Genomic DNA, 19,293 nt, shown 5'->3' with positions numbered 1-19,293 from the left:
CATGAATAAGATGAGATTTCGGAGACGACCAGAAGAGTATCAAAGAAGGAGAAGAATTTACAGATGTTGGGAAGGTATTCCTTAGTCAAGGAGCAAGTAGGGCAAAAGATTTAAAATGTGGCAGATAGGAAAAACTAGATGAAACAGGGAGGAAGAGCACATGGTGGAAAGGAATTGAGAGAAGTAAGACAAAGTGAAAAACCGAGGCCTGAAAGTGGATACTTTAAAAACTATGCAGATGAAACGGAGTAAAGACAAAAAATAAGTGTAAGCCAGAAAAGAGAAATGAGATGGGTTATAGTATACCCATAAGGAGATGCTTACAAATAATGTGGCTGGCAGAGTTGCTTTTCTTAAAGGAGCAAGTGAGTAAGCAGTTAGATCAATTTATAAGCTAAAACAAATATTACAGATGTAAAAAGTGATTGTAAGATTGAGGGCGTAATTACGAGTATAGTGGTCAACCGGACCAACGTACTCGTGGTGGAGGTCTGACCACCACCACACTGTGGGTCCACCTGCAGTATTCAGAGTGTGGCAGTCAAACTGCCATGAGACCGCTGACTCTTCCAGGATCAAGAATCCCGCTAGGCCAATTGTCTGCAACAGGCATGAATATGCTGGCGATGCCAAGCATAGTCTGAGTTGCCTTTTCCCTAGCCTGAGTCCGCCATGAACATGGTGGTGGAGAGGCAAATAAGGGCCCCCTGCTGTATCTGGGCCTGGATGTTCATGTGGGGGGGCACATATTGTGCCCCACTGTAAATGCACCCCATTCCTAAATGGTGTGGCATGCATGCAACACCATGTAGGAATGTGCTGCATGTACTGTCACAGAGGTGAGCTGCATGTTAGGCTCTCCTATAAGCCTAACAGCCCATTACCATGAGACCACCACAGCACCGCCCACTAGACCTGGATTCAACTCTGAATCCAGTGGGTGGGCTCACCACAGTTTTGTCGGTCCTCCAGTACCGGCACCACTTCAGGACCACCAAAGTCATAATCAGGCCCTTAGTGTTTATGTGCCATGTAAGTCAAGAACATGCAATTCTTGAAAAAGTTCTGAAGTTAAAAAAGACAAGAGTTTAAAGCATGAGAGGTCTGCTGGGATAAATAAAATACAAGCTGAAGATTACACCAATATTCCCTCTGTGAAGAGGTTCCTATATGAAGATGGGAAGTGCAGCAACAACTATAGACAGGGAAGAAAAGGATTGAGAAAAGGATGACTGACAGGTACAAATCTCCTTTTTTGGATGTTTCAAAGTGTAGTGAGTGTAAGGGCATCCTGGCTGTTTAAAAACATTGTTGGATTTTATTGCAGATAGATTGTACATATGCATTTATGAGAGTTAAGAGTGAGGGGAAGGTGATACCAATCTGAGATGTGCTAATGTAATAAATCAAGGAATGTATTGATTAGAAAGAGATTGATTTCCTTATTATGCCTATGCAATTCATGCTGATGGCATAAGACAAATTCTTTGAACTTCTTGCTGACATTCTTGCGTAACTGGTGCTCCTTTTCTCTAAACATCCACACTTTGATTTAATTATAGAAAGAAAAAAAGCAATGGTGGCACATGCCACTGTTCCTTCTAACTCTGTTCCTGCTGCTGCTGGAGGGCCAGAAAGCCCAGCAAGTCTATTATGTGGCATTGGCACTAACTCGAAAGGCAGTTCCATGATGTGGGCAAGCAGAGCAGATCATTTGTTGCTTGGCCAAATAACACCACAAGTAAATGTGTGGCATTCCTCATAAACCTATCCAGCCTCAAAGAGTGGGGGGCATCTTCTGGAATTAGCATGCGTTGCTACAAGGTCTGAGAAGAATAATCAATGTAGACAGCAATCCAGCACTAACATTTGGTCTTATGCATTCACAATGAGGGCTGAGCTTCTCACCATGAACTACTTTAGTTTTGGCAGCAATAGGAATTAATTCAATAAATTACAGTCATCTCTTTGTTCTCCTGCCCCATTACAATGGTCCACCATTTGATAAAACAAACATAAGGAGATGATGGACGGAGCGCTGAAACTTTTCATATACTCACACCCAGTCACAGATCTGGGTTGAATATATCATCATTCTTTAGCTCACTTCGCCACCCCAGTTCACACCCAGCTATATGCAAATTAGTCTTGACCCTGTGCCTCATGGTAACAGTTCAGCCCGAACCGCCAAGGCAGGTCTTCTCTGGATTGGAAACAAGCATCCTGGGAATGGTTTTGGGGTAACACCCTTCATCAACTGGGCTAGCTTGAATCCAGCGCAAAGTGAGCAAGGGACACACGACTAGGCATACCCTGCCAACTTAGGGTGAACCAAGTAAACATAAGGAGATGATAGACGGAGCGCTAAAACTTTTCAGACACTCACTGCCAGTCACAGATCTTGGTTGGATCCATCAATCCAACAGTGATCCTGCAAAAACAGCTGAAAGGTATTACATTAAATTTGGCAGAAAGCTCAAGCCTAGTCCAGAAAGCATGCTTTTTGGAATTTGATGTAATTCATTCAGAAGTTTGTGAGAACTTAAGGTTCACAATGTATATATATATCACACGGCAGAGGATCTGTGGAGCTGACATACCTCAAGATAAGATTAGCTTGACAGGTTCACATCAAAACAAAGTGGTGAGAGGCATTTTAGGATATGGCCACTCAGGGCCTGATAACAGCGTCGGTGATCATCTGCCAGCACCACCACCATAGTGTCACCTGGAGGACCATCAAGGCCATGGTCAGACCACCCGCCATATTGCAATTGTGATCCAGGTCGTTGGCGATCTCACAGCTGTGATCTGTTAGGCTCTTAGCGGAGCCAAGCATGCAGACTGCGCATTCCTGCATGGTGTGGCATGCACCATATAGTGCATGGCATACCGTGCAGGAACAGGGGTGCAATTCCAGGGGATGCACAACATGTGCCCCTCTGCCTGCACTCCGCGGGCCCTGGAGACACTGCGTGCCCTCTTAGGGCCCCCTTTGTTGCCAGCCTTTATATGGCGGACTCAATACCATGAAAAGGGTGCTGGTATAGCAACTCTAAATATGCTCACCAGTGCAACAGCAGCATTGCCAGCATATTGAAGCTGCTGACCTTAGCACAACTACTGCGGGACCCTGGATCTGCAGTGGACACAGCAGTCCAGTGGCAGTCTGACCACCATACTCACAATACTGCGGGTGGGCCCGCAGTGGGGCACTGGTCAGACCGCCAATGCAAGTACAGAGGTCATGTGGACTGCCATACTCATAATGAGGCCGTTAATATCCTATACTTAAAATGTTTTAAAACATATAATGGAGCATAATACTCCAACCTCTGGGGCCTGGTGGAGGGCCCCATAAATGTAATTTATTTTCTTAAATTTTATTGCAAATTCACAGTGGATCCTCAGACACAAATAAAACAAGAAAAAGAAAAGGGCTCCTGCCCTTTTTTAAACCACTCACCCGAGGTGATCCAGGGACCAGAGGGGTCAGAGCAACACATTTCTTTTGGAGGAGATGTGTGGCCCCAGGACCCCCATCCTCAGACACCACTCTCAGTTTTTATCAGGAGGGGGTAAGCGCCCCATTGAGCCAAAGTAGTGCCCCAGGGACCCCATGCCTCAGGGTCAAAATATTTTAGCAGTAATGCTTCCAACTGATGGGAGCAGAGCTAAAATCTGCTTCATCAAGCTGGAGCATAGTTGTTGCTGGTTCCTACCAGCAGCCAGGAAAGGTGATGGCCAGGGATCCAGCAAGGGCCACAAGGGACTTGGGGCTCCCCCCTGTATCCCAAACTTTGTGGGGGAGTACCATGGTATTGCAGCACAAATTGCTGTTAATGTGTATTTTGGTCCCCTGGGAATAGCCCTTTGGGTCCCCCCATAGGGCTTAGGGGGCAGCGTATCCATAGCTTACCCCTTATGTTATTTGTTTTCAAACTTCAAGTCTGATGACGAAGCCCCAAAGTCCTGTAATTTTCTCATGTTGCTGCCAGCCTAAAGAATGCGAGCTCCAGCGGGAGTCCAGCTCAGGAAGGAGCAAATGGCCCAAGGCATAAACATTTCCTGGCCAATCACAACACTAATTTTGAATTAGTGCTATTGCGAGACTCTCAAGAGCCTGTCATGGACCCAACCATACACAAATTTTTTGAACCTCAAAAGCTCCTGATTGGATTACACGACATCACAAAAAACACAATCTGCGGACCAAGATCCAGCTTCCTGCCAAATTTAGTGTAATTATGTTCAGCAGTTTTTGCTGTAATTCTCCCTAAAGAAGTCTATGGAAAATTATGGGGATTTAAAATTTTTGGACCCAGCTTTTTTCTTGGCACCCACTTGACGGATCACCCCAAAACATTCCAGGAAGGAGCTAAAGCGAATTTACTTTTTTTGGGGAACGTTTTGTGAAGATTCTTCAGAATGAGCCAAACTTTTTTTCAAACCAAACACTGGTCCATGGAAAATCTTAAATATAATTAGCCTGTGGCAGCCTTTATATTTCTGGAAGGTGTATATACACATCTGTGTGTTTTGGCTAAGTGTGATATCTTTGTGTTTGTCTAATTGAATACACAGTACAATTTGGCTGAAAATGCATTGCAGGCCCAAATAGCAGAGGGCTTTGTTCAATTATGCCATTTCTCGATTGAGCCTGCATGTTTGTAATCATTTCCTTCCTGTCACAATTGTGTTCCTGGTGGCGTTGGCTATCATCTCTTTGAAGTAGCCACTGTGTTACTGGGAGGCTCACAGCTTCTGACCCATTTCTTGACCACACCTGCATCTCTGTGAGTTGTGGCCTAACATGTGGTCAACACACATTGTATTGGGACAAGTTAGAACAATGCAAGCCGAGGATACAGCTGTCCATTTCTCTTCATGTGCTGATGATCATGTAGTATCCATGCTATAGTGAGTGGATGAGCATCCCAGAATTCAGGCAGCGAGGTAAAACAATTGATCGGCAGCCCCAATTATTGGACATTTCAACAAACAAATTATCTATGATCTCTCATCAACTTTCATGGTCCATCCTCCCTGTCACTCCTATCACCCCACTCCTACCATTGAAGCGACCTTGGGATGGTGACCTCCTCCCTTCCTTCATCTACCTAGATGATAAACAATATAATGCACACTGGTTTCTAAGTTAGTGGGTCACAACTTGCTAAGTAAATGTTTTTTGTTTATGGGGTAGCAACCCAGTCCAATTTTTCTGAATACTGTGTTTAATGGCCATAGCTCCTTTCTATTTGTTGGGGCTTCCTTGTCTTGTAATATTTGCTGAACGTTTGCAAGATTTTGACATATCTCGCTGGCCATCTTGGGTACGGTTTGTATTTAAACCAAACCCAAGCTTTTACATGTGCCTACAGAGGAAAAAGTTCTCTATTATCTTGCTTCTACTTATCTGCGACCATCTGTTGATGTGATCCCATTCCTGAGATTCAAGTTTCTCGTGCTCATCAATCCTCCTTCTCGATGCAACTCCATCAACATCAGACAGCCTGAAAAGAACAAAATTGACTGCGAGTTTGGGCCGCGCAACTTTAATTAAGAAGACAACTAAAAAGGTAAAACTCGTACATTTTACCAATTTGGCATAGCTATGCAAAGAAGTCGTTAAGATATTGAGTACAGTGTTCACTCTCAAACATCAGAAAAAAAGAAGGCACTGACAGGGAGATTTGGATTTTGGATTTGTTTGACCACAATAGGAAACAATTCATTATAGGGCTCATGATGTGATTTACCGCCACAAAAACAATTGCGTGTGATGAAAAGTATAAAAAACAATGTACGGTAAGTTGTAAGTGAGAACTACATTCTCAAGAAGTAATGTTGATTTTCTGTTACATGGATATACTAATGGTCGTTTTTTTGTAGGCAATCAAATAAAACCCACGCAGTAGATTCAGAGAAAGCCATCTGAAGTCTTCATTGAACAACACTACTACCAAGGGTGTTGCCATTCATCTTTCTAAAGCCAGTTGATTGCAGGTATTAGATGGGAGGGAGCAAGTTGGGACATGTTTGGAAAGAGAGATATTGAGACCATCACTGGGGTATTTCACTAACATAAAACTCTTTTTTTGAAGATTCAAGAACAACTTATGGGAATGGGAAGGACAATGCTTCACATCAAGACCCTCTTCCCAGGTCCTGATCGGTCATTCTTTCACACATAAAAAAGGTAGGGCAAACACAGTGCTGGATTTTTAGGGTAAGACTTGCATTGTTTGTTCTGACATCAGCCAAGGGCACAAAAACACTGTTCAGAAGTAATGTACCTCAGATGTATAATCCTGGCTGATTGTTACCTTCCTTTCAGACTGGGGAAAATCTGGCCTGCATCCTGATCGAATAGCTAGTGGTCTGCCCTGCAAAAAGAGAGTTCTGGACAGAGCAGAAATGTTATGTTATGTTATGTGAATTGTACTTATAGAGCGCACGATTACCCTTAGGTGTCCTGGCGCTAAGTACTGGTTGCCTGGGAAGTCGAGAGTCGAGAAAAAGCTACTGCGCGACGACCCATGTCTTCAAGCCCCTACGATAGGACAAAAGATCCGGCGCAGACTTGAGAGAGAAGGGAAGCTCGTTTCAAGCTCGAGAAGCAGAGAGAGTAAAGCTCCTGCCTCCCCAGTTTGCTTTGTTTGCCTTGGGGACTTGCACTAGCTTAGCACTGGCAGAGCGTAATGCTCTACCCGGTACATACCAGTGAAACTTTTGTTTGAGAAATTGAGGACCGATACCATTAATAGCCTTAAAAACAATACAGAGTGCCTTAAAGCGAACTCTTTGTTTTATCGGGAGCCAGTGCAATTTCCTAAGTTCTTCTTTCACGAGGGCACATTTGGGTATTGCAGAGAGTAGTCTGGCTGCAGCGTTTTGGACTAATTGAAGCCTGCACATATGTTGTTTTTGTATGTTCAGATACAGGCTATTACAGTAGGCCAACCATGAAGTTATCAAAGCCATGACTACTGTCTTGAGATTGCTCTCCGTCAGAAGAGTTTTAATTTTTCTAATGATTCTAAGAATCATAAAGAAGGCAGATGTTACCAGGCTTACTTGATTACCCATAGTGAGTGTGTTATCCACTGATACCCCAAGATTTTTAGCCTTCCTGGTGGGTACCGGCCAAGTTCCCAGGTCTTCCGGCCACCAGTCTGGTGTCCATACCAGTGGATTATTTCCAAACTTCACGACCTCAGTCTTGTTGGAATTAAGCTTTAGGCAATTGAAGGACATCCATCGAAATATAGCACTCATACATTCGTGGAAACGATCCCCAATTTCTTTCACATCTCCCTTGGTCAATGACAACACTATTTGTGTGTCGTCAGCATACGAGGTGAGTTGGAAGCCAAATGATCTAATGACTCCCGCCAGCGGAGCCACACATATATTAAATAAGGTTGGGCTAAGGGACGAGCCCTGTGGCACCACACAGAGGAGTACAAATGGTGTGGAAGAAAAGCCATCCAGATACACTGTTTGAGATCTATCAGCTATGAAAGATTGTAAGAGTTTCCACGCTGAGCCTTTGACCCCAATCTCAGACAACCGGTCCATCAATAGTTTATGATGGACCGTATCAAAGGCCGCGGACAAGTCTAACAAAATTAGTACTGCACTCCCTCCTCCATCAACGGCCTCTCTAATTTCCTCAGTGTACTTCAACAGAGCCAACTCAGTGCTGTGATCTGCCCTGAATCCATATTGCGATGGGTCCAGCAAATTATTACAATGAAGAAATGCACTGAGTTGGATGTTCATTTCTTTTTGCAAGATTTTAGCAGGAAAAGGGATTAACGAGATAGGCCTGTAGTTATTGGGGTCCTCGGGATCCAGATTCTGCTTCTTCAAAAGTAGAAGAACAGAGGCTTGCTTCCAGATAGAAGGAAATATACCAGAGGAAAAGACATCGTTTATCAAAGGAGTCGGGGCCATTCCAATTACTTCAGGCACTTGTTTTATGATCCACGCAGGACAAGGATCACTGGGGGCTCCTGGACAAATCGAGGTGAGAACCTTAATAGTCTCTGATACCTCGAGATGTAAAAATTGTTCAAATTCCAGTGGGAGACCACTGCTACAAACTTGATTGACATTCAACTGTGCTATGATGTCAGCTTCAGTGAAAGAGGAGAATATGATATCTACTTTGTGCTTAAAAAAGTCAGCAATTTTGTCACAAAATGATAAGTTGCTATGAGTCCTGGGGGCCGATGGAATAGAAAGTTTCTTAATAATACTAAAAAGTTCCTTAGAGTTGGTTTTAGCCGAATCTATCTGAGTAGAAAAGTGCTTTCTTTTAGCTTCCAGTATCAATTGTTTATAAGAAGTGATGCAGTATTTATATTCCTTCTTAACTGCTTCACTGTAATTTTTTCGCCACACCCTTTCTAGCAGTTTGCAGTCCAGTTTTTTTGCTCTGAGATCTTCAGAGTACCAGGGGGCCGACGGTATGACTCGTTTAAGAGTCCACTGTTTCCTGGGAGCTAATAAATTACGGGATGTAGAGAGCCATTGATTGTAGACTGCCGCAGCATTATCCACTCCCAAGGGAGGGGGTCGCATCGAGCTCCCAAGGGACTCATTGAACGTATTGATGTCCAATTTTCCCCAAGCTCTAGTCACAATTTGCTTAGCTGGTTTAATATTGACTAAGTGACTTTCATAACCATTCAGTTCAAACTGAATGGCACAGTGGTCTGACCACGAGATGGGAAGGACAGAAATACAAACAAGATCAGGGTTGTTTGAATAAATACCATCAAGTGTATGTCCTTTTTCATGCGTGAGGGCCTTCGCCAATTGATGAAGTCCTCCAGATCCCATAATTTGCTCCAACCGGTTAGTATCAGTATCCAAATGTTTTTCTAGATAAAAATTAAAGTCACCCATGACTGTGTATGATTCTAAACAAAGTCCCTCTTCAAGCAAGGTACCTATTCACTCCAAAAATCCATTTTTAGGCCATGGTGGACGATATAATAATAGGCCTTTAAATGTTCTGCGGTTTACCAAGTGAACATTAAAGACTAATGCTTCGCAATCTGTATTAGTGATCGGGAGAAAATTAGGCCCCAGGGAGTCGTGGTAGATGACAGCAAGTCCCCCCCCTTTTTTATGTGGCCTATTCAGGGTATAACAATGAAACCCAGGGGGAGTTGCCTTCACAAGGTCTGGGCCTGAAGCAGTATCAGTCCACGATTCCGTAATGAAGGCCAGCTTCACATTTAAATCTTATAGCAATAAGGCACATTCCGTGCTATGTTTGATTAAAGATCTTGCATTGAATAAAATACAATTTAAAGGGCCTCCATTCGTTACGTCCTTCTTATAACCTATCCCAGCACTAGGACCATGAGCTGGTAAATTGAGAGTGCGGGGTAGTTGTTGCCGGCACCTAAGGCAGGAGAGACTCTCCATGCCTTTATCAATATCAATTAGCAAGTTCGAGGGACAATGAGGATTACCTCTGGCTGGATTAAATCCATGTAGCTCTTCCTTAGTGAACTTTATAACATTTGGGGCGGAATAGCCAGAGAAACTGGCCCTAGGCCCGGCCGGCGCGCGGACGGGCGCAGACGGGCTTGCCTTTGGTGCGCCTTTGGCGCGCCAGCCCGCACGCCAGCATGCGGGCTAAATAGCCATGCTTCTGAACACTAGACCACTGAACTGCCTGCCTGCTATGGTCAGCGGTTCGAACCCACCCTCCTGCTACCACAGTATTAAAACGCAGTAAAAACACACCAGAAGCAATTTAAACGAAAGAATTGTAAAAGTTCTACCAGAAATCTAAAAATAAACCAGGGATGTTAAAATGTGCAAGGAATCTTTAAAAACGTCTCACCAGGCGAGCACTCAAACACGGCTTTGCCAGGAGACCAGTGCTGCGCAACTACGTCAGCGTGCGGGCTAAATAGCCACGCCTCCGAACACTAGACCGCTGTCCTGCCTGCCTGCTATGGTCAGCGGTTCGAGCCCACCCTCCTGCTACCACAGTATTAAAACGCAGTAAAAACACACCAGAAGCAATTTAAACAAAAGAATTGTAAAAGTTCTACGAAATAAGCATGCTAGTTGAGTTCAGAAGCCAGCTGCTTGGGTTGATCTGAGGATGTGTCAACAATCTTATTAAAATGATTATTGAGGTCAAGGCATATGATTCGGGCTGTCTGAGCCTTCCCAAGACTAAGCCCAATGCCACAAATTAAACTTCCACAAGGCAAGGACTCTAGTCAAAACCATAAGGGTTTATTCAAAATTAGGATTATTACAGAATGCAAAAAGTCATTAATTAACTCAATCAGAATCAGGAACCATCATAAGTCAAAATCAAATAATGCAGGATAGTTAACTTAAGGTCAACAGCAGCCCAAACCAACATATAGTTAAGCAAGAGGACCAACATAGAATCTGCTCTCTAAACAAGTGCTAAACTCTATAATTGTAATTCAAATGACAGCTGAGCGCCAAATTTACTAAATTAGAAAGCAGCAAAAAGTGAGGCATATCTCCAAAAATCATTATCTTTTATATGGTTGAGGTATAAAAGGCACACACTCAATATGGTGGAATATGACATGACAGGGCTGGAATAACAAACATAGATTCATTTAAACCAATAATTTTTAAAATACACAAGATACATCAAATAAGATACCTCTACTAAACACCTACTTTGCTGCATATTAATAAATAGGTTTGCATAGAAAATGAATGAGATAGCAGTACATTTATGTAACTTAACAAAAATAACATGCTCAGTGAATGAAATGCTTTCATTCAAGCCTGGGAAAAAGGCTATGAATATTACAAATTCAGGAACATTCTGGACATTGCTTCCTTAGATTAATACAAAAATATTTTTCACAGTAAATAACACCACAAATGAGGTTTCTATTTTGATGATTTTCTGAAATGGAAAAGCACACAGAGATATGCATGAACATTGATAATACTCATTCACATGAACTAAAAGTGTCCTTGAAATGATGTCAATGCAAGCTGTTTGATGATTTGCCAGGCTACCTGAAACACATCCAAATTAAGAATTATTTCCTAATTATTTTAAAAAAATTCTGCAATCCCCTCTTTGATGAGTTTTTAAATCATCATGCTACAGTACACAAAACTGCACTACAACATTTCATTAATCATTTTTGGCTTCTTCAATTTAATCTTTTGGAAGAACTGAACTGAGCAAACATCTCTGCTTTGAGGTCATTAAGCTTGATTTCCTCCACCATTCTTCGTCTAGTCATGTTCTTCTTCTTGTAAAAGCACTATTTTAAACCTCTCTTGAAACAAACAAGTTACAAATGTTTCAATATTAATACTAGGCACATTATAATAAACATTATTATAAATGTTGTTGTTGGTATTTTCTTTAGTAAACCACCAATTATGCTTCCAAACCATTCACCCATCTTTTAAAGTCTGTCACGAATTTTACTCAATTATGCACCAACATTTTCCAAACACCAAAATCTCCCAAAGAATGAACTTCTTTCACAATACTAATTATGTTGTCAAAATATTTTTTAATAGCCTTACAATAATCAGGCACAAAGGTACAACAATGTGGAACTTTAATTACATGAAGATCTCCATCTTCTTTCACCAGAAGCATATCCAAAGCTAATCTGTTTTGAATCACCATTAGACAAATGGCAATCGTCTTTACATTATTTTTTGTTCATACACCTGCATTATTAGTAGCCAAGCACTCTACCAATGTAGACAACTTTCTAATCTTCACATCATTCAATGCCACACCAATAGGAGGAACCAATACAGCAAACACATTCATAGGCACTTGATCAAATCCACATTTCACTCTTTTGTAACTCACATCACTAATTTCATTCAACCTTTTTACATTATGGATGTTTCTGAATGCTAATGCTAAATAACAAGAACATGCCCCGTCATTTGAATATTAAAATAAGCTGTTTTACCACAGGTGTGATAAATGCCTCTAAATATATATTGTCTTCACTCAAGATAAAAGTTCCGTCAATTATTTGCAGAATACCTACACCCACAGTTGTTCTAATCATAACTGAGGTATCCCTTCTATTATGTGTCACATGCATCATACACACAACTCCTTTCTTCTCTTGTGAAATCCTAAGTCTAGGAGGCACCGCCTAATTCTTGAATATAGTCTCATCTTTTGAATGATACTCCATTATTTCAATGCTACTCATACAAATTTACACTATTTTCACATTATATTCTCAATAAAATGATGCTTTGTATCAGTTAAAGTACACACATTGGGCCTGATACACAAAAGTTAACTTAGACCTGAAGTCTAAACCTAAAGTCTAATTTTACTTCTACTAAAGTAAGACTTTTGGTCTAAGTTTAGACATGAAGTCTAAGTTTAGATCAAACGATTAAATATACTACTACTAAAGTTAGACTTTTGGTCTAAGTTCGATTTTTGGTCTAAACTTAGACCAAAGGTCTTACTTTAGTAGAAGTAAAGTTAGACTTTAGGTTTAGACTTCAGGTCTAAGTTTACTTTTGTGAATCAGGACCTCTCTTTTCATTTGTGCTTTTAGTCTATAAATTATGAATCAAAATGGGAGTTAGTTGTAGTAGAAAAATCTAATCTAACCACCTTAAGCATTTTATCGGATCACTGAGACAATATTGTGGTACCCAATATCGTTGACAAAAATATTGTGACAAAAATATTGTTTACTACAATATCGAGTCTCTATACATTAAAGGGCCTGATTATGATGTAGGGCGAACTTGCATCCACCCCACTCTGTCTGGGTCCTGGGACAGATTGACCTCCGGTGGTCTATCCTGACCGGCTCATTACAATGTGAACGAACACTTTTTTGTCCACATTCTCCCATTTCTCAATGGAGGCTCGTGTTACGGCCATAAACCGGGAACTGGGGTGGCAGAGTGGGCTAAAGAACGGTGATGGATCAAACCCAGATCTGTTGACTGGGTGTGAGTGTTTGATTTGTTCTGATTTTCCAACCCATCACCACCCCCTTTTGTACCGCTTTGTTCGCCATAAGTTGGCAGGGTCTGCTCAGACGTTGAGTCCCTTGCTCACTTTGCCACTGGATTCAAGCAAACCTGGCTGAAGACGGCTGAAATGCCAGAAACCGGTCCTAGGAAGCTTGTTTCCGGTCCAGGGAAGACATGGCTTGGCAGTTCGGGCTGGACTGTTCCCATGAGGCACAGGATCAGACTGATTTGCATATGGCCAAGTCTGAACTGGGGTGGCAGAGTGGGCTAAAGAACGGTGATGGATCAAACCCAGATCTGTTGACTGGGTGTGAGTGTTTGATTGGTTCTGATGCTCCAACCCATCACCACTCCCTTTTGTACCGCTTTGTTCGCCATAAGTTGGCAGGGTATGCTCAGACGTTGAGTCCCTTGCTCACTTTGCCACTGGATTCAAGCAAGCCTGGCTGAAGACGGCTGAAATGCCAGAAACCGGTCCTAGGAAGCTTGTTTCCGGTCCAGGGAAGACATGGCTTGGCAGTTCGGGCTGGACTGTTCCCATGAGGCACAAGATCAGACTGATATGCATATGGCCATGTCTGAACTGGGGTGGCAGAGTGGGCTAAAGAACGGTGATGGATCAAACCCGGATCTGTTGACTGGGTGTGAGTGTTTGATTGGTTCTGGTGCTCCAACCCATCACCACTCCCTTTTGTACCGCTTTGTTCGCCATAAGTTGGCAGGGTATGCTCAGACGTTGTGTCCCATGCTCACTTTGCCACTGGATTCAAGCAAGCCTAGCTGAAGACGGCTGAAATGCCAGAAACCGGTCCTAGGAAGCTTGTTTCCGGTCCAAGGAAGACATGGCTTGGCAGTTTGGGCTGACTGTTCCCATGAGGCACAGGGTCAGACTGATTTGCATATGGACATGTCTGAACTGGGGTGGCAGAGTGGGCTAAAGAACGGTGATGGATCAAACCCAGATCTGTTGACTGGGTGTGAGTGTTTGATTGGTTCTGATGCTCCAACCCATCACCACCCCCTTTTGTACCGCTTTGTTTGCCATAAGTTGGCAGGGTATGCTCAGACGTTGAGGCCCTTGCTCACTTTGCCACTGGATTCAAGCAAGCCTGGCTGAAGATGGCTGAAATGCCAGAAACCTGTCCTAGGAAGCTTGTTTCCGGTCCAGGGAAGACATGGCTTGGCAGTTCGGGCTGGACTGTTCTCATGAGGCACAGGGTCAGACTGATTTGCATATGGCCATGTCTGAACTGGAGTGGCAGAGTGGGCTAAAGAACGGTGATGGATCAAACCCAGATCTGTTGACTGGTTGTGAGTGTTTGATTGGTTCTGATGCTCCAACCCATCACCACCCCCTTTTGTACCGCTTTCTTTGCCATAAGTTGGCAGGGTATGCTCAGACGTTGAGTCCCTTGCTCACTTTGCCACTGGATTCAAGCACGGCTGAAATGCCAGAAACCGGTCCTAGGAAGCTTGTTTCAGGTCCAGGGAAGACATGGCTTGGCAGTTCGGGCTGGACTGTTCCCATGAGGCACAGGGTCAGACTGATGTATTTTTCAGTTATTTCTGTGTTTTTGTATTTCTCACTGAAGACAAAAGACTGTTGACTCTTTCTTGTGAAATAACGGTCATGGAAACCCAAAATGAAATTTTGTGTAATATCTTCCTTTGCTTCTGTATTTTCAATGACAGTACTTTCCACATCTATGGGGAGGATTCCGATGTCGGATGGACCGGAGTCCATCTGACATCAGTTGAGAACTGGAACCGAAGGACCTCCTGTCATCGATTCCAGCCCAGCAAGTAGGATGCGACCGAACACTGTTTTGTCTCAGTCCTATCCTTTACAGTAGAGCATGCATTCTGAATGGAATGCTTGCTCTCATTTTAAAGAGGAGAGGTACAATTCATACCAGCATCCCATGGCAGGCACCTCAAGGTACCTGCCACGGGGTGCAGGGATCAACAGTGAGCACCATAGCTGCCCCAAGGCTGCCATCCGGAGGCCTTGCACCCTTAGGGCCCTTGCTGGGGGGCCCCAAAGTCCAATATCCACAGCCTTTCTGTGTTGTAAATGCCATCACAGGAAGGCTGTGGGAATCCTCCATCGTAATCTCTTGGCCGAAAAGAGCCGCCGAGTGATTGATGGAGGATTTCTGAATGGCAGCCGGGCTCTACAAGCTCATCACAAGCCATTCAGAAATCTGGTTTGGATTCCTTTCCGACCGCCCCAATCTAAATGGGTCGGTCGGAAAGGAATCAGAGCAGCCACTTCCGATGCGGTCGGAATCGGCTCCTATGTGTTTGAAAATGCAGAACTTTTCCTCTGAGGTCTTTATCAGTAGTAGGTTTTGGAATGGCACATGTCACATACTGCAGTATGAAAGACAGCATGGAATCATTACTGTCTGTTACAAATTTGATAGCATCTTTTATCCACAACAGTATATAAATATGAGGAGCACCTCTTTCTTGGTACTCTTTACGCTAGAAGAAATCAGTTACTAATAAGAGGCTTACTTTTGTAGCATATAAAAGATAAATGACTTGAAACCTGTGATTCAAATATATCCAAACATTAGCAGGATCTAAAGAGCAAAGTTTTCCTACTGTCTTTACGTTAATGTCCTCAATGATTAAGTTTGCCTCTTTTCAACATTCAAGCAGGTCATTCCATGTATATTTAGCACAACTAGGAGTAACAAACCAAGTTGGCGCACCCAGGTTTCTCAGCATGTATTTCAGTTCTCCGTGTTGAAACACCAATACTAATTGGTGCCACATTGGCATGCCTTCAGATTAATTAAATTGCGTTCTAAGTTTTCATCTTTTTCTTGAACTTTATCAACAACTTCCTTTGCTGTGAGATTTTTAGGATTAATACCTGTCTTCCGTATATGATTCACAGCATATGAAAGTCCCAACAAGTCACTTTCAAACAGAAGATGGAATATACAAGGAATACACTGATGAAATCTTGGATCCTCTGAGCATAGCGGTGTTGAACGGCATTCAGCTGCTGGTATCTGTAGAACACAGTCATCATAGGGGCGTCCTGCTCCAGTGGGAAAAAGGTTTGGGAAAACAGCGAGCCTCTCTACTTTTTTCCATACTCTTATGGGAGCTCCTCTTGCTTGTTTTATTTGAAACAGCTGAATAGCATCACCAATAATTTCTTTAAAATGCAGGGGATAGATGCTGTAATGTTCATAAATTTGTTCTCATCTGGATTGATCCACTTTTAAAACCCGTCCACTGGATACAAATGTCTCACCCTCGATATAAATTACATTTTCGGCAACATCATCATTTCTATAGTAAATATTATTTTTTGCTAAGTACATTGTTGCTTTTTTCTACCTTATTAATATCCACTAACTATTGGCATATTTTTCTACTCCTTGTTGAAATGTCATTTACTAAAATATAAAAGGCTCTTCAATATCTTTATTTACCCTTATAATTTCTATATTCTGTTTAAAATCTAAAGGTAAATACACAACTCTTCCTTTTAGAACCTGGAGCTCAGTTGTAGGCAATTTTCCTGAATTTGCCACCATATGAACCATGGCTTGGAATGGATGTATAGGCTGCATTAGAATGAATTCATAAACATTTGATACTTTAAGCTCTTCTGGAACAGACACCAATTCTAACTTATTATATATAGCTATAGCTGGCATTTTATTATTCTCTAATTTATCAAAGCAGTACGGACATATTATATGCTGTCTGAACAAATCAAATCTTTCCTCAACAAATAAATATGCACATAATTCCTGCCACTTATAATTGTTCTCTTTTTCAGCTTTAGAGTATACAACTACATTGCTCCCACATGCCCGAAATGAAATGTCCAGCACACAGATCCCCCAAAAATCCTCTGCTCCATTGCAGAGTGCAGAGTTTGACCATAACTCCACGTTCTCGGCATAACGCGGAGTTGCCGAATTCCGCAAAGTCCACAGATGGAATGGAGTTGTACATCTGGGCTTACGTATAACCTCTAGCTCTCAATCTTTTTCTCATAAGTGTGGTCTGTCTTTCCAAGTCATTTGGATTGCTACAAATCTTTTTCAGTCTCAATGTTTTACCGTATGAGATACTCTGTACCAGATTCCTAAGGTGTTGGCTAGTAAAGAGCAAAGTGCTGTTACCTGCAGTGATCTAGTGGTGTACTGAAGTATATATCTTTCCTTTTTGTACCTTAAGATGTATTTCCAAAAATGAAATTTCTAAGGAACTCATTGTAACTGTAAACCTTATATTGTACGGATTCCGATTCAGTTTAGTCACATATTTGCATGCCTTTTCTTTGGACCAGTACCTTAAAATAAATAAATCATCTATGTACCGGGTCCAAATTAAAATATTGTCAAGAAACTCTTAATTACTTTCTGCCCAGGCCAACAGCTTCTCCTACCAGCTTAGTCTTGGCGCAGAACTCCACTCCGCTCGCGGAGTTTGCAGAGTTTTCTGCACTCCGCATTATGCCGAGCTTGCAGAGTCTTTTTTCCTCGCTCGCATTTGTCATCGTCAAGTTGGCGAGCGCTACCATGGAAAATCAACCTCCTGGTGAGATTTCTCAAAGTGGGCAGTCAGATTTCACATTGGGAGTGGTCGCGTATGCTTGCGACTGCTCACATTGAGAAACTGTCAGTTCGCGTTAAGAAAGCTTCTGCTCAAGTAAGAATCTACTCGAGCAGCAGAAAGGAAGCAGCGCCCGCTTGCACTGTTGGTGGTGCCGTTCGCGATGATTGCAAAGTGCGGACAAGCATCTGGCACTGATAATCATTGCAAACAGTATTTATCTAACGCACTCTGCCACTTGCGGAGCTTCGCGTAGCGCGGCAGAGGTTTTTTTTTGTACTTCGCAGAGTTCCGCGTAGCAGAATTTCACAAACTCCACCCAGGCTTACTACCAGTGCATCATCAGATTAGCGAAACTGCGGGCCAAGCAGGTGCCCATGGCAGTCCCTATCTTCTGGCCATAGAAGGTGCCATCGAGCACAAAGATGTTTTCTTTTAGACAATATTTAATAATTTCAATGAGAATTATATATAACCTATTGGCGGTCGCCAGTAGGTAGTTATAATTAGGACCAAGTTCAAATGAGTGAATTTTTCACAATGGTTTTGCGATTACTCACGAATGCACGCGTCAATGGGAATGCTATGCTTGGTTGGACAGAACCTGAACAGAAAGTTGTGGGTGCCATTTGTTTGATCACGAATGGTTCCCGGGGCTGAAAATTTCAGAAAAAGGTAACATAAGGGGTCAGAGTAGAGGAACTTTGACCCCATGTTTGAAAAAAGGCAGTGTTAGTGACACCAATTATGTGCCCAAAATTAATTTTATTAATCATGTGCGATATTCACGACAACGACGCGACCACCAGCGCAGCCCCTCCTTGTACTTTCACGGGGATGACGCAACTATCGCAACATCATTGCAAATTTGGTGAAAATGTTAAAAAATATATCAGTGAATCATTAATACGCATTGTTATAGAGATATTGATGTTCTGATACATGTTTTTATAGAGTTATTTATATAGTGAAGTATCTACTATGATAGTTAGAATTAATTATATAGTTATAATGTTTTAATGTGGTGGGGATCACGATTACCAACGTCATCACGATCTTCGACCTCAACATGAAAATGGCAAATAGGTTTTAGAGATGATTGTTCCAGAAATACACTTGAAAAACATGAGTTTGAAGTGTACAGCATAAAACTTCTAGTGTGCCACTTTATGGGAAAGGCACGATTGTTGCGATTAACGGTTATGTTGCAAAGCCCAAATAACCGCGAAAACTTGAAATAGTTCTTAACGATGTCTTTTGAGAAAACTTAGGGGCTCAATATGATGTTGGGTAGAAAGTCTCTGCCCGACACCGACACCGACTCAGGACAAACTGACTTGTGGTCGGAGGTTCAGACCGCTGGATTATGATGCGACCGAACACTGGTTGGCCAGAGTCCCATTGGTCCTTGTGTTCTGCCCGACAACCGGCCATAACACAGGCTCCTAGGGGGAAATAGGGTGTTTGCGGTAACCCCTGCTCCCATTTGCTGGCATCCCACGGTGCCTGCAACACAGTGCAGGGTTTTACAGGGTGGTCACTTAGGTACCCCCTCTGCTATCAACCGTAGGCCACGGGGCCTAGAGGCCCCAACAGGGCCCCTAGGTTTACAACAGCTTTTCCATGTCAGACAGGCCGACGCAGAAAGGTTATTTGAAATCGACATCATAATCCTGAGGG

The sequence above is a fragment of the Triturus cristatus genome, chromosome 9 (assembly GCF_964204655.1).
Source record: "Triturus cristatus chromosome 9, aTriCri1.1, whole genome shotgun sequence".
Lineage (NCBI taxonomy): Eukaryota > Metazoa > Chordata > Amphibia > Caudata > Salamandridae > Triturus > Triturus cristatus.
Note: the sequence above shows the minus strand (reverse complement) of the source record.